General features: G+C 36.7%; 1 protein-coding gene across 1 annotated transcript in view; it reads right to left on the minus strand.

Moving 5' to 3' along the window:
• The window catches only part of LOC117410915 (muscarinic acetylcholine receptor M3-like), a 115,620-nt gene that overhangs the window by 79,643 nt on the left and 20,013 nt on the right, over nucleotides 1-15,964 (minus strand). Inside the window, exon 2 of the mRNA XM_034017866.3 lies at nucleotides 535-637. The gene's annotated coding sequence lies outside the window, so the exon portion shown is untranslated. The remainder of the gene's footprint in view (nucleotides 1-534; nucleotides 638-15,964) is intronic.

The raw sequence follows: 15,964 nt of genomic DNA on the forward strand, positions 1-15,964 counted from the left end.
CCACAAAATGTCTCCAGGGCATTGTCATTAGCCAATGACTACACTAGATCCTGAGGTCAATCAGAGAGACGGTGTACTGAGCCCAATAGTGTAGCTGACTGCTTGTTGAAATTAATTGCCTGTGAGGATTTAAAAGTAGACCCATCATTTGGATTCACACATGAAGACACACAAAAAAAGTTATTATAATACTGTATAACCGCAATAAAATGCCTTGCAATCACATGTCCTAATTAAAAAACACATGCAGCAACTTGTATTTTACCAGAGCTGTGCTTCATTGCTTAAGCAAATACATTCTACCAAAGCAACAGTGATACAACTTTTGCTTTAGTTTAAAACAACATGTACATAAATTATACCAGTAACTCTGACTTTTCCATTTTTTTTTGTATTCTTTTTTTTATTATTATTTCCAGCTGTGAGAATGTGCAAACACTGCTGGTTTGGCATAGTGTAGCCCATAAGTTTGTATTTACAACCTCAAATTTACTAATAAACCATACTGGAGAAACGACAGATACATCTACTTACCCAGTGTGACTGGATCAGATGTTTGACTGTAAAATGACGTCTGGTCCTGTTAATGGGTATGTCCCAGTCAGTGCACAGGCTGTATGCTGTTGCTTTTACGCAGCTGAATGAAAGAGAAACAACAGTACATAAGAGAGAGCTGTGATAACCCTCATGAAAAGTATTGTAATTATGATTCCCTGCATAATGTAGGAAATTACTGTTTTCCATGTGCATATTTTTTGCCATTAGTAGTACTGCAGCCACAATAGGTCTTGCACGGAATGCCCCCCACACACAGTGAAAGGGTTTACCTTTTGATATGCACTGTTGCTAGTAATATACGCTGAGAATAAATTGAATGTGGATGTGATGACTGTTGTGTGAGCCTTAGCGTTGGGATCTGAAGGCCTTTATACAAATAGTTGTAATTGGCTGTTATAGCCTAAACTGTGAAATATGGATCAGAACCTGTTCCTATCTGGCCAACCTTAATCAAGTTTCCATTCTATTCAGTCACGTAAGCTGTCCACGAAGAAAACTCACCTAATTAGTAATGATCCAATTTGACCACATTAGATTCCGGTTTTAGTGTAAGATCTGGTGCCCTATTCCCTAAGGCAAGCGCTAACCACATTACTAGCAGAGTCTCCCCTGCCTTTTATGAATGATTTCCACCTCTAGGTCAGGTTAAGATCTTAACCAGCAGTGTGAAAGTAAACTGAGAGCTGATGAAACACATGTATAAACCCAGCGGTACACTGTCAGTCATGTTCACCAAAGTGATAACAATTAACTTTCAAACAGGACAGGCTCAAGTGCACATTTTGACGTACTAACAATCCTCTTTCGTTTAAAGAGTATGGGTGTGTTACTCTTAAGACACCATGCTCATCTGAGTACTCAAGTCATATGCGGATGACGTCACCAGCAGTGCTGTACAAACTCAGAAAGTGACCACGGACAGTGTACTAACGTTAATGTAACAGATTTTAATTGTGTTAAATTCATGATATATATTTCTACTTAAGCATTAATCCCACGCAGCGGTCATTATCTACTAGATAACTGACCACAGTGACAGGTAGAGGTCAAGTATCTACAGTTATGACAGATGTGGATGATATAAAAAATGTACAAAGACATTTTTTCAAGTTTTTGGACTGGGTTGTTTAGGCTGATTGAATGTTACGTTGCTTTTCAAGATTCCAAGTCCTGTTAGTTTTTAGAGCGATAATGGTCACTCTACTCAGAACCTGATCGTCCAGGTTTATACAACTTCAAAAGTGATGTGTGTAATCGTAAAACTGTTTTAACCTACAAGTATGCAGGGGCGCTGGAACTAGAGGTGCTGGGGGTGCGGCAGCAATACATGACATTTGTATTCAATGCCAATCAAAATATCTTAATTATAAATATTTCTTTATTTTTTTGTAGATATGTGTTCAATGTATTTTAAATAAATTAGAACAGTTAAAGCTTTAACTAAAGATTAAAGATGAGTTAAAGATGTGTTGAATTGTATTGGCAGGAAGATATTTTTAGTAGTGACTGGTGCCACATTTAACATCTTACGTTATTTCAGTTTAAAGTTCTGCCCAATGTTGTAATGGACTGAATTAAATCTAGTGTAAAACAGTGCATTAATTATATTTCATTGTCCAATTTAAAATTCAATACAGATGTAACAGAATTGAAACTTTCAAAAGGAAACTCGTCTCCTGCTATAAGTTCAAAGTAAAGCAGGTAATTATTTTCAACAGTTATAATTTTTTTTTTTTTTTTTTTTTGCCTAGGATTTGGGCCACTTATACATTCAGCCCACACAGGGCTAATAATGAACTGGTATCTTTTCTGGGATAATCAAACACATTGGAAAGACCATATGGTGAATCTACGGTATGTATTAAGTTTGTCTTTTCTTGAGGTTTACTATACAACACACATATTTATCGGTAAGTATAGCAAGTCGTGCCAGTGGTAGTGGACTGCCAGATGCAAACAGGACCACATTTGGACCGCTGGACACATCATTTGTTTTTGTTCCTTTCCATTTCTTAACATTCTCTATCTGACTTACAATAAAATGTGGATTACACTTTACATTAGCTACAAATTCGTCCAACAGCTGAGCAAGTAATATAGTATTTTATTAGTGCACAGGAAATTTCAATATCTTAACTTCTTTCTTCTACAAATGTACTAATTTTGTAAACATTTACACATTAGCACAATTAGACAACAATCAGTTTTTATTTTCCTTGTTAAATACCCACTTTCAGCAAAGTTTCAAAGCCAAATAAATAGAACCGATATTTATAATGACAATAATGAGCATTTAACCCCAGAGGCTTCCTGCAAGAGCTTATTTGAGGCACAAGAGGCAGCATAGGTCTTCAAAACAGAATTTTAGCAGCTCAGAGCTCAGAAAGACAGCACTGAAAAAAGAATCGCTTTTTTCTTCTTAACAACATTTTGTTGACGAGAAGGAACCCAAAAGGTATTTTATTGTGTTGATCTGATAAGTTTGGTGGCTAGAGGCTTTTTTTGCACTGTAAATGTGTTATTTCTTGTAAGGAAAGCCTCCAATGGGGTTAAAAGAAAAAGCCAGACAGATCATAAATCAAGCCTACTGTAGACCCTTAGGCTCCTCTGCCATAACTACTGAACTCTGTTTTACAGATAGTCTTTTGCTCCAGTTGCGACAGCTTCAGTATGCTCAGTCAAAAGTACACAGCACAAAAACAAGCAGCCATTTCCTAAATCTTATTAGAGATGACTTTGCTTATTCATCAAGCAGTACTTGTGTCTGTTATTTAAGGCCCCAATCCAAATGCGCAGGACCCACATTAATTCCTTTAATACACCAGGATCATACTATTGTTAGGGCTGGTGGCTGCAGTTTGTAGGCAGAACCCAATATGTTTATGTGTTGTAGATATATTATCAAATTAACTTCAGTGAGCAAGAAAAGTTCATACCTAAAACTACTGGTATGAATTAGTCTAATACAGGGCTGGTCAAAATTGGCCCTTCCAGTCCAGGTCTTTGTTCCAGCCCTGTTTTAGATTGTTTAATTGAACCAATTAAACCTCCATCCAGACCATTAAGTAGTTCATTATCTAATTTTACCTGTTAAACCTGGAGTGGAATGGCCCTCCAGGACTGCTATTGGCCACCCTTGATCTAGTACTATGCTCTTTATTGTGCTTATCTTTGAAATAGCTATGTATCAGGCCCATAGTAATTATCCTAAACAAACTAAGAAACCACCTGCAATAATTCCCCTCAGCTGTACAATGCAGATCTAGGCAACAGTTTTGCAGGCTGTTTGCTTTCAACTGGGTGTAAACAGTTATTTTATCTAAACGGGACAACATATTACTGAAGAAGGTTCAGCCAAACAGTTCAGTGAGAAAATACTTTGTTGAATGTAATTCTGTCTGTCTGAACCACTCTAGCATGGGTTATCAAAACAGGTACATCACCCAAAAGAAAAAGAAAAAAACAGATAGAGACTCATAGTCATGAAAAAAGGGGATACACCAAACTTCTGGATCTTTCTACTGAAAAAGAAAAGAAATGCTACCTCTTTAAACAAGCAGAGGGGTGGTATGAATATAAAACTACTGAAGCTGAAATACATTGACAAGGTGTATAATGAAACTGTCAAACTGAAATGAATTGCTACTAACTACAAGACAGTAATGAGGAACCACTGCTAAACAATCAACTAACCAGCCAGAAATCAAATCACATTGCCTATAGACTGCTGCAGAACAGCACCGATACACACACAACGTGAAATGCTCCTTAGAGCCCAAATCAATTTGGTAATAACCTACTGTACACCTTTGTGGAGCTTAACATTGCATTGTGATAAATACAAGTTCCCAGGACACAGCTGATGGCCTATCAAGGCAACCACTTTTTGTCCCAGATTTGTGTTTAAGGAATAGTATCAAATGTTTTGCTTTATTGCCTTTGAATAATTCACCAAGTAGGATTTGCGACACCTTCAAAGATTATAAACCACCACCTCAATCAAAATTAACTGCTACAAGATACTTACATCCATAGTATTATATTCAAATAAAACATTAGCATAGTCTTATATTTGGATAAGGCATCAAGCAATACAAATCAAACATGTGCTGTGATGTTTCTGACAGGACATTTGTGGTAAATATGAGGGTTGTAAAAAAATAAATGAGGGCTATTTATGTGTTGTTATTTTATAACACATAGCTTTACCATCTGTTGAAAGTAAATGCCTCGACAGACAGTTTGACAGGTTTCTAATATTAACCAGGGGGATTGTAGCTATAATCTCTCCAATAACTCAAAATAAGAAAATGTAAGTGAATGGTAACTTGCCACAAGGAAATAAAACATTTTCAGTTATGTTATTTTTACTTAGCAGTGCCAAAAGTTCCTCTAGGTTGCTCAGTCAGAGATTATCGGTAAAGACAGAAGAAAGGCTTGCCAATAATACCAGTGCAGTATTTTTATATGCATAGTGTTACGAATTCTATGTGTGACCCCAGGCATAACCCTGACATTTTGTGCTAGGCATGCATGACATCCTTTCTCATCCTTGCATACATGTAATTATTGCTTTAGCCATGCATTTACAGTATGTACTGAACTTTCTTGTCTTTATTGAGATGGGTAATATAGTGCTTTGAAGATGCTGTTGAATTTAGAAACAGTTGTCAAGTGCTGCCTAGTGAGTTTGATTGTTGCCACCCCTGGTACTGGTAAATGGTGAATTTAGTAGAACAATATCTCACAGGACTTAACTGTTTTTTCTGAAAAAATGTACTGCCGGGTCCTATAAAAAAAAACGAAAAAAAAAAAACTTGTTTGAGGTCCAAACTATTTATGTTGTCTTAAATCCCATAGATAAATGGGCAACTTATTCATCACCTATTACACACTTATTGATCTTAACACAGCACACTTATTTGCTTTGACTGGATAATGTAAAAAAAGATGGGACTGAATCTAAATGAATATAAGTTGAATGAAAGTAATCAATAAAGCTATATTAAAAAAAATGAATAGAATAATAAATCCCAAAAATATTGGTCAATTGCAAGTTTATTTGAACACCAATATACTGGAAGGATGGGTTTCAGCTGCAATCTGCATCTCATTTATGTACTGCAGGAAGTATTTTCAGCGATGAGGTTAGAGATCTACATTAATGGTCATTTAGGTGACAATCTCACATTCCACTGCAGATCTGATAGGAGGCATTAGAGGGCAAAGGTTGAAGAGGAGAAAAACTTAGGGCATTTCACATTTGAAAATATACTAGGAAAAATAAAATATTTATCAATCAGTGTCATAAAATATAAACTGTAAACATGCAATAATGATGATATACAGTGCTTTATTTTCGCTATTTGAATTGGGAGCAATGTATATCTGCAGGAATATATAATATATCGGTTGTGTGCTTGAAACTTCTATTAAAGGGCAAGCTGGAAACCTCTCCAGAATAGCGATATATAAATCCTTCTTTGTTGGAAATACAGTCTAAAAAGTAAACCAGAGTTAACAGTATGGCTAATACGATATTATAGAACTTCTGTTGAGCCTGTATAATACCCACTTTATTTCCCTGTAGTATTTCTACATTCAATACACTTTCCAGAAGAGAGGTTCATGTGGTTGTTTTTTAGTTTTTTTTCTTTTTTACTATTTGATTCACTCCACCACTCAGAGTCACTTTTCTTGAAGTCTAGCATCTGAAGCATATCCCTGGAGACCCCCGGATCTATGCAGGCCCTCGACTCCACTGACTTAATGAAATGCATCATTACAGGGAGCCGCACAGGACCCGAACTTGCCTCTGGGGCCAATTAACCTCGGACCCACCACTGGTAGCTTATCTAGTTTAGCAAGCACTTTTCCCATCAAAAGAAAACACAAATGCGACAGTAAGAATCTACAGTATATTCATAGCTTCAGTCTTGTTCCCTCTTTTGAGGATTAGTTAACAAAATCTGTGTCATGCCTAGACTTTCACAAAAGATTAAATGAAATATGTGTGTATGGAATGGATGGGTGTATGTGTGTATTCTCCTCCTTGAGTGGTATGCATAAAAACATATTTAATATATTAATAATTGCAGTTTTCTTTAAAAAAAACCCAAAATAATCTTTTTAGCTTTTTGTTTAAAATCTTTTCCAACTTAATGTGACAGCTTAAAAGGGTTTTGGATAATTATGGCTTGAGTGCTTTTAAAAAAAATACTTACTCAACAACAGTTATATATTGTTCCAATCTTGCTCAGAAGTTGCATAAACCAAATTTTTGTTTAATTATTTCTTTAAAGTTCCTATGCGGGTAGCCTACGTTTACTTATTAATCTTCTCGTACTATGAATTCATTTTTTTCTGTCTGCTGTATTAGAGATTTCTACATTGCTATTTCCTAATCAGCGAGATTTACATTCGCTCAATTTTTGCTCTCTTTGAACTGAACTGTGGCCCAACCTGACTTCCATCATTAATCATTGGTAGAAATTGTAAGGGAATTGGTAATTCTGCACCACCTTACTGTATATGTAAATTACTGCGTTGAAGTGATATTTGGCCTTTGTTAATGTTTGTCTTGAGAAACCAAAAGCCAAATAATGGTTGCAGACAGGGGTCACTTTCTGCCGGACCACACCGAATGCTAGGTCCGGTACCTCTTTGTCTGACAGGCGAGAGTTATAAAGTTTGCAAATGCTGAACTGTATGAAAAAAATGTGTTGGAAAAAAATAACTCTTTACATGTAGAATAAAAAAAGCGCTTTCCTGTTCTGAGAACTGAATGACAAAAGTTTACTTCAACTATATAAGATGTGACATCTATGAAAATTACTAGTTATTTTTTACATAAAAACTAGCACTTTTATCAACACTGTCATTGCTCCAGTTCATCAGATTACTCGGCTCGCTACTGATTTTTTTCGAAACCTGAAGATTATGTTAAAACATGGCTAGGGAAAAGTTGGCATGCAGTTACCAACACCAACAATAAGGCACCAAACCTTGTTCCACAAGCCGACAAAGAGATGAAGCATATATGGAAGCTACTGAAAATCAAGGTCAGTGCATTAGGTCTAGAAACAAAAATGCTACCCCTCTTCCTTAATTATAAGATCCGGTACCTTTCTGTTCACAAATTAACCCCTGGTTGCAGTGAATTTTGGATACTGTTTCATCTAAACGCTGTCAATCACCATATCTGTATTCGCTAAACATCTACGTTAAATTGCTCCACATGTTTGGCAAATTAATACACTACAACCCTAATGAGACTCAAAGAGATCCTCCAATGTCTACAGCTGGTGAAGACATCATTTTGCCCTGCATTGATTCGTGGAATGTTCAGGTTAGCGCAGATAAAGCACGGGAGTTTCTGATGAGTACCGCTACTTTATATATGTGATATGTGGTAAATCTGTTTGTAGCGTGTGTAAAAGGTGTCATTTGCCTCTGGAGCAGAATTACACTGTACTCTGGTCATAGGAAGTCATTATGGGTTGTAGCTTGCATGGAACAAAGGTAATTCAAAGGAGTGCGAGACTATTAGAATCAGTAGCTTGATAATTGTTTTAATACCAAAGTCGAATACAACAAACTTCAGATTTCAAGTCACTTTCCACAACATCCTTGGCACTTAATTGTATTGTCTGCAGCACACATACAGTATCATTGAGCAAACAATAAATATTTCAGCTTCTGGTAATATCTGCTGACATAACACTGCACTGCAGAACTACATCACAGGTGTAATTATAAAACAACCTTGTTCATATCCCCTAGACTTAGATTTCACGTTGCTTTACTCAGATGTATTTTTCAAGATGTACTAACAACCCCATTATTTAAATCACTAAATCCAATCAAAATACAGTGGTGAGATCCACAGCAGAGCATGTTTAAAAGTTTAGGGTGGCTATATTCAGATCTCCAGCAGTTTCAGTGATTAAAACACACCCCACTGAGTACACATCATTTAAGGACAGAATTAATTGCATCCTTTTTAGAAGCCTTCAATTACAGCCATCAGTATGATAAAAAAAGGTACTCCCAATGATCAAACGTAATTCTTCAAGACATGATTGAATTATATGTTGTCATTATTAATTTTTCATATTTTTGGTGAGTTATGTGTATATGGCCGCTGAATATCATTTGCTTGTAAAGCAGTGCTTGGAGGGCATGCTGACAGACCTAAAGCCCTCTTGACTCAAATTGAAGTTACAGTACAGCAGGAGCTTGGCCCTGGTGGCTTAGGTAATTTAAGAAGTGTCAGTAAAAATGCTGTTGATTGGAGTTTCACAAGGTGACCTCACTGCAGGCCAATCAGACACTGATTCCATGTCTCCTGCTTGTAGGAGTCACCTGTGGTAGCTGCATAAAAGATGAAAGGGCATGATTTATTAAAAAAAATAAAAATAAAAAATTGACAGCAAAAACGTCCTCACCTTCAACACAGAGGGCCTTATTTAGCAAAGTTCGTAAACCACTAAGGCAATCGCAAAACATGTTTGTGGACAGTTAGCACACCAAAATCAGGTGCATGTGTGGGCAAACAGACTTTGCCCACCTATGTGATTTAGCAAACATGTTTTAGTGCCCACCCGGCAAGTCAGCATTAGCACTGAACATGGGCTGAACTTTAGGGGAGTGTGATACTGATAGCTGCAGGGGGTGACGTCACAACAGAAACAGACGGGACAAAACTGAAACGCTACAGCGTTCAGCTCTTTCATTAAATAATAAACAAAAGATTTTAAACAAAACAAAACACTTACAAAACAAAAGGGCATGTTGGCCAAACAAATAACAAATAAGTATCGTGCTGGTGTATAAACCAGAACGCTTAGCAATTGTTATATTTTCAGTTATTTCTCTTTACCTTGTGTCTCCACTCTCGTTCTCTTCTCCGAACACTCTCTCTCCGAACAAGAAAAGCTGCAGGCTTTTATATTCTGACCGAGGGGTTAACTAGCTAGTAATTATCCTATTACCCCTCAGCCATAGTCTGCACGAGTTTAATAAGGATGCATGACTGTCAGCTAGTTAAATAACCAGTAGCTGATCAGTCATGCACCCTCACCAGGTTTTTAAAATCAAAAATACAAAACAATAACAAATAATGGTGGCGGCTTTTTGTCCCCGTTGCAAACAATAATAATACAGATAATAATAATATAAACAAAGGGGCGGAACACTCCGCCACAGGGAGTGTCCTCATTTACATACAAATGTAGCGATTTAACAAACCATCAACAGTGTTAGCATTTGCGTTTCAATTGACATGTGAAAAACAGGCCTAAACTGTGCACAAATTACATGGTCGAATATGAATACCGCTGAAACTACCAGGGAAGCAGGTAAATTAAAGAGAGAAAGTAAAAAGAGAAATAAAAGAAATATGGAGAGTGCACTGGATTTCTATGTGGCCAGACAAAGAGAGAGGAGGAGGAGACGGCCCCCGGTAAGTCATCTGTCTTTTCTGAGCCTGTCTGACACACAATGTATGCAGCAATTTTGCCTCAACAGACAAACAATCACTGACATCTGCCACCTGCTCCAGGCTGACCTGGAAGGAGACATGCGGAGAGCACACTGTTTGCCTGTAGCACTAAGGATACCCGCTGCACTAACATTTTATGCCACTGGCTCGTTCCAACGTACTGTGAGTTGCTATATTATACTGCAGACATGAGTTAGTCGGCTGTATCATGTGCAGTGTGAGACGTACCTGCAGCTTTAGTAAAAAATCAATTTCCCTGTCTCTCACGAGCTGCAACAAAATACAAAGCGGGGTTTTTTTGGGAGGTATGGGTTTCCTGGTGTCCTGAGAGCCATCAACTGCACACATGTGCAGTTACACGCACCAACACAGAATAGGCACCGCTACATAAATCGTAAGGGGACATATTCTGTCAACGTGTGATACCAACAACTACATCACAGATGTGTATGCAAATCATCCTGGCTCCGCTCATGACTCGTTTATCCTTGCTAATTTGCAGGTGGCAGCTGCGTTTCAGCAGGATGACAGTCTATGAGGCTGGTTGATAGGGGACAACGGGTATCCACTGAAGCGGTGGCTACTGACACTGTTGCTCAACCCCACGACCCCTGCCAAACAGAGGTATAAACGTAACTTTAAATGAGCTCGTACTGTAATCGAGTGAACATTTGGAATCTTCAAAATGCAATTCCGATGGCTGGATGTCTCTGGGGGAACACCACAGTACACTCCTCAGAAGGTTAGCAATATTTTCCTGGCTGGTTGTGTTTTACATAACCTAGCTCTCCGTAATGGATGTGATGTTGAACTTAGAGAGGAAAGATTACAGGGTTTGAGGGAAGCAGATGCTGAACTTGAAGACCCAGTGGTGGAGGTTGCAGATGCTTTCTTTTTTTATTTCGTAGCCTTGCTTGAGGGGCTTGGTCATCCTCCTCACTTGGGCTGCAGAAGATTTTTTATTTCTTTGTGCTTTTTTTTTGGTTTCAAAATGCCCTCCATTCGCTATCGCAGGCGCACAGGTACTTTTCAAGGGAATGTTGAATCCTTATTGGTTCTAACCCCACTGTGCTTTGACTGGCTGCGCACATGATTTGCTATTTGATGTTAGTTAGCCCATGCATAAGACCGAACTTCTAAATCACATTTTCGTGAGCTATAGCGGTGGTTCGCTAACGCTGTCATTTTTGCCAGAGCGGAAGTGGCTGCTAAATAGGTCCCAGAATGTGTACACATAGGTTATCTATACTACCGGTCCTATTGGAAATACACAGGATTTTTTTACCCACTGTTGTCATCACATAACTATTAAAAATGAATTTAAAATAAACAGGAAACTGTTAGAAAAACAGTATGAAACTATATGGAACAGAGTTAATATGCCAGAAGCAATCAAACTAGGTTCGATTATAGTAAGAAAAAACAAAAGTATTTAAATAAATATATATATATATATTCTTTTGAAAAGTCCAGTATAACAGTAAAAAATAAGTATTATTTGTGTAATTCTGTGTAAAGAGAATTACCTGTGTAATTCTTTGTAATTCTGTGTAAAGAGAGCGCACTGGCTTGAGGTCATGCTGACCAAAAAACACTGTGAAATGAGCTAGGTTTTCCCTTATTTAAGAGCTGCTGCTGCTGCAGAACCCTGTAACCATGGCAGAAGCAGGCATCTCATTTAATTAGCTTGAAAATGAAGCCATTGTTTTTAAAGAACTAAACACAGAGGCTAGGTATGGCAAATTAGCAAAAACAAAAAAGTAACCCTTTTTAGGCAGAATGATAATTATTATTATTATTATTTGTTTATTTAGCAGATGCCTTTATCCAAGGCGACTTACAGAGGCTAGGGTGTGTGAACTATGCATCAGCTGCAGTGTCACTTACAACTACGTCTCACCCGAAAGACGGAGCACAAGGAGGTTAAGTGACTTGTTCAGGGTCACACAATGAGTCAGTGGCTGAGGTGGGATTTGAACCGGGAACGTCTTGGTTACAAGCCCTTTTCTTTAACCACTGGACCACACAGCCTCCTAATTGATACTAAAAATACCTATTTAATTGTATTAGATTGTGTTGTTACTAAGCATAGAGGTTTTAAATAAAAAATAGTATTCTGATCTAATAATAGAGTGACAAAACTCTCTGAAGAGAAATATGTTTATATTATTTAGTATTTTGATCTAATAAGAAACAGATATTTAAACTAACAAGTGTTTTTGCTTATTTAAGGCTGTACTGTAATACAAATAGACTGTAAAAGCAGGAGCGAGCATTTAATTTAATCAATTGAAGAATTATTTCAGTTTCGTCTTCAACTAAACAAAGTATTTTAGACATTACAATATCAATTAAACTAAAGAATATAAATGTTTAGTTTATATACAGGTTTTACTGCAATAAAAATCAGAGGAACTGTTAAGTTTGAATATAAGACAATAAAGTGTAAACTGTATTTAATAACTTTAGTATACAGTAAACTTGCTGAAAGAAAACAACTCATTTTGTGATCTCGTTCTTACCTGCCTGTAGCAGAGCAGTGCTGGGCATGACATGTTCTTTTTGGCAGTCAAAGTGGGACTTGCTTGTCGTCAGCAGTATTGAATCCAAGGCTTTTCTATAATGAGTAAAATTAACTACCGAAATACCTTTTGGTACCAGAATAAGGGAATATATGACATAATGTCCATTCTCTTCATTATATTATAGAAATTAATGAAAACTTGGCAGCCATTTAATTTAAATTAGAAAAGTTGTCTACAGTATCAGTTCTTATCAGAAAGGTAGCAATTTTAATTGGGATGATGTTTGTGAGCCACTAAAATCAATTCATGCAGTGAATTTGGAAAAGTGCTTACAGTAACGTTTCATATTAATTAAAACACTAGCCTTGGCACGTGAACAGGGTGTCTGAAACCTGCTTGTGCAGGTGAATTTTTAGAAACAGAAAAAGGTCAGACTAAGTTCAGTCACTATAAAACTATTACATTCTAATAAGTTAACAGTGGTCTGAATTTAGATGAAAATAACTGGACATTCCACTGAAAGCTTAAATGACTTCATAAGATAGGCCTATGGCAAAACTCCCTACAATTCCTATTAAATATCGTGTTAACACAAACCTGTACCTCCTCAACTTGCTGACCTGCTATGTCCCTGCCTGTAAGCTGAGGTTCTCCGATTTTGATCCCCAAGCAAAAGTGCACCACACTTGGAGAACGCTCATTTAGCTTCATGGCTCTGACTCTTTGGAACTCTCTCCCAGCTTTGGTGCGTGATGCTCCCCCCATCGCTCGCTTTAAATCAACTCTCGAGACCCACCTGTTCACTCTTGCTTTCCATGCTCTTTAAGCCTGATATCTGCTATTAGCTGCTGTGTTGTTGCTACTATTTTATGTATTATGCTACTATCATGAATTATGCATTTTTCACTCTATTTAATGTATTATGCATTTCTCTGTATATAAAGTATTGTGGATTTTCTTGTTACTGCATCTTGTAAAGCCCTTTGTGATGGTGGTCCACTATGAAAGGCGCTATATAAAATAAAGATTGATTCAGATTGATTGAAGAGTGTGCTCAGATCATATATTTAAATAAAAAGAGTAATTGCAATTCTGACAGTACCATAGCCTACATATTTCTTATTGCATAGCTACTCTGTTTTAAACAGAAGATATGCAAGTAATAAATTACGTATGAACACTCTTTATTATTAAGCACTAAGGGGAACATTGTTATCATTGGTATGCACATTTCACAATATATAACATGTACACACGTGCAACTTTTCTACATACTTCTTTTGGATATAACAATTAAAATGGAACACTAAATGAAATCACAAATCATTAAATGTTTGTGAATAAAACTACATAAATTTGTTATACAATAAACATTGCTGTTTTCTCAAGTCGATAGTAAAATGTCTTAAAACTCTTAATATTAAGGAATATAACTAGCCGATTATTAAAAAAGCACTTCATTTGCCACACATACTTTTACAACTCATTTTCTGTGTACATAACTTAGTGAATAACAGTACCAGTTTATGTTGAGCGAATACAAGACTGATCATGTAATGTGGATCCAGCATGTAGCCGACCACAAGGTGGAAGCCTGAACTGAAGACAAATATAGTGCTATTGTATGTTTGAAAACAATGGAAAGAGACAGAGAGAACAGGCTGAAAGGGAACAAAAAAAACAAAAACGTTATTAACCGATAAACAAAATCTTGAATGTAATAAATTAATTTTGTTTAGTTTTTTGCTTCTGTTCATCGTTCAGTTGCTGTTCTGTTTCGAATCCCTCATATTAACCCTTTTTTCGTACAAAAAGAGCTATACACATATTTATGTAGTCAGGGTCATTTCACAAAAAAACTTTACTATTTTCAATGTCATACAGCTAGTTCTGAATTCATAAACAAGAGACATCCACTCCCATTCTATACAAAACGAGTTTTGAAGCATCAATTGTTCAGTTAAAGCATTTTCAAATTCACTTGGGGTTTAGCAAGAAATGCTATTTCGGAAAGAATAAGCCAAGCATTTCGCCTTAAATGGCTTGCAGCCATGCCGACTGATATTCTCATCAGATCTCAGTAGTTAAACTGAGCTGAAACTGGTCAGTAATTGGATAGGGGACACTGCAATAGTGGTAGTAGCAGCTCAGTAGGCGACACACTGCCATTTTTCATTTCTGGCATACTTACTTAATCAGGGCCAAGTCTCAAAATTGTTTTATGAAATTAAGAAACTTTCAGGATTAATAAGGTTTTTTTTGTTTGTTTTATTTTTGTAATTCCAGAATATTTTCCTTTGTACAGTGAAAGAAACTACTGTTATGATGGTGGTTAAGACACGTACCAGATGAGTTCTGGCTGAAAGAGCCTTTTCACACAGTGTGTTAACAGTAAACAGTATCAATTATATTTTTAATGCCAGAATAAGTAATGACCTACGGATCACACATACAAAAAACAATCTTAGTTGGATATTTTCAAGGGATAAAAGTAAAAGCTGTGGTGAGGCCTGTGTTATCATTACTTTAGGTGTAAGGCTGTTTTAATAAGGTTTCTTGCATTGACTTATTATCTACCCCGAGTTTCACTTCCTTTCCTAAAACCACACAATCAGAACCGTATGAACGGATTCCCTGTATCAATTTTTATAATTCCACTCTTTGTGCTTCATTTACCCTGGCACTTCTAATTAAAATGTAATGAGTAAAAATATACCATTTTATGAAGGAATGTTGTAGTTTTGAAATGTCGTATTCAATTTGATAGGATCAAAGACAGGTTGCTGTTTTCTCGCTAAAAACTTTCTGTAAAAAAGCAGTACCTCTAAATGGCAATTCTTTACATCTATGTGATCTAGACGTGTCCATTCATAGAGAAAAAAAAGTTTATGTAATTTACAGAGAACAGAGTGTATGTATCTTTTACAATCACCCATATAAAGTAATAACTGTCACAGCATGGCACAGACACATTCAGACACTTTTTATAAGAACATAAGAACGTTTACAAACGAGAGGAGGCCATTCGGCCCATCTTGCTCGTTTGGTTGTTCGTAGCTTATTGATCCCAGAATCTCATCAAGCAGCTTCTTGAAGGATCCCAGGGTGTCAGCTAAATCTCTAGATTCTGATTTATCGCTCATAAATCTCTAGATTCTGACTTTCAATAATTTGTGCTGAAGACCTTCCCAGCTATCATAACAGCTGGACAATTTTCTTTATATTCTCATGAAACATTTGAAAGCAACTGCCGGTCATTCTCTCTGTACAGAAGATAAGGAAGCATCCAGCCCACAAGGAAAAACATTCCAGGGAACTTGCTTCCTTGTATTTACTGGACAAACAAATAAATTAGTATTTTAAATCACAACATGACATG

This window comes from Acipenser ruthenus, chromosome 6 (assembly GCF_902713425.1).
Source record: "Acipenser ruthenus chromosome 6, fAciRut3.2 maternal haplotype, whole genome shotgun sequence".
Taxonomy (NCBI): domain Eukaryota; kingdom Metazoa; phylum Chordata; class Actinopteri; order Acipenseriformes; family Acipenseridae; genus Acipenser; species Acipenser ruthenus.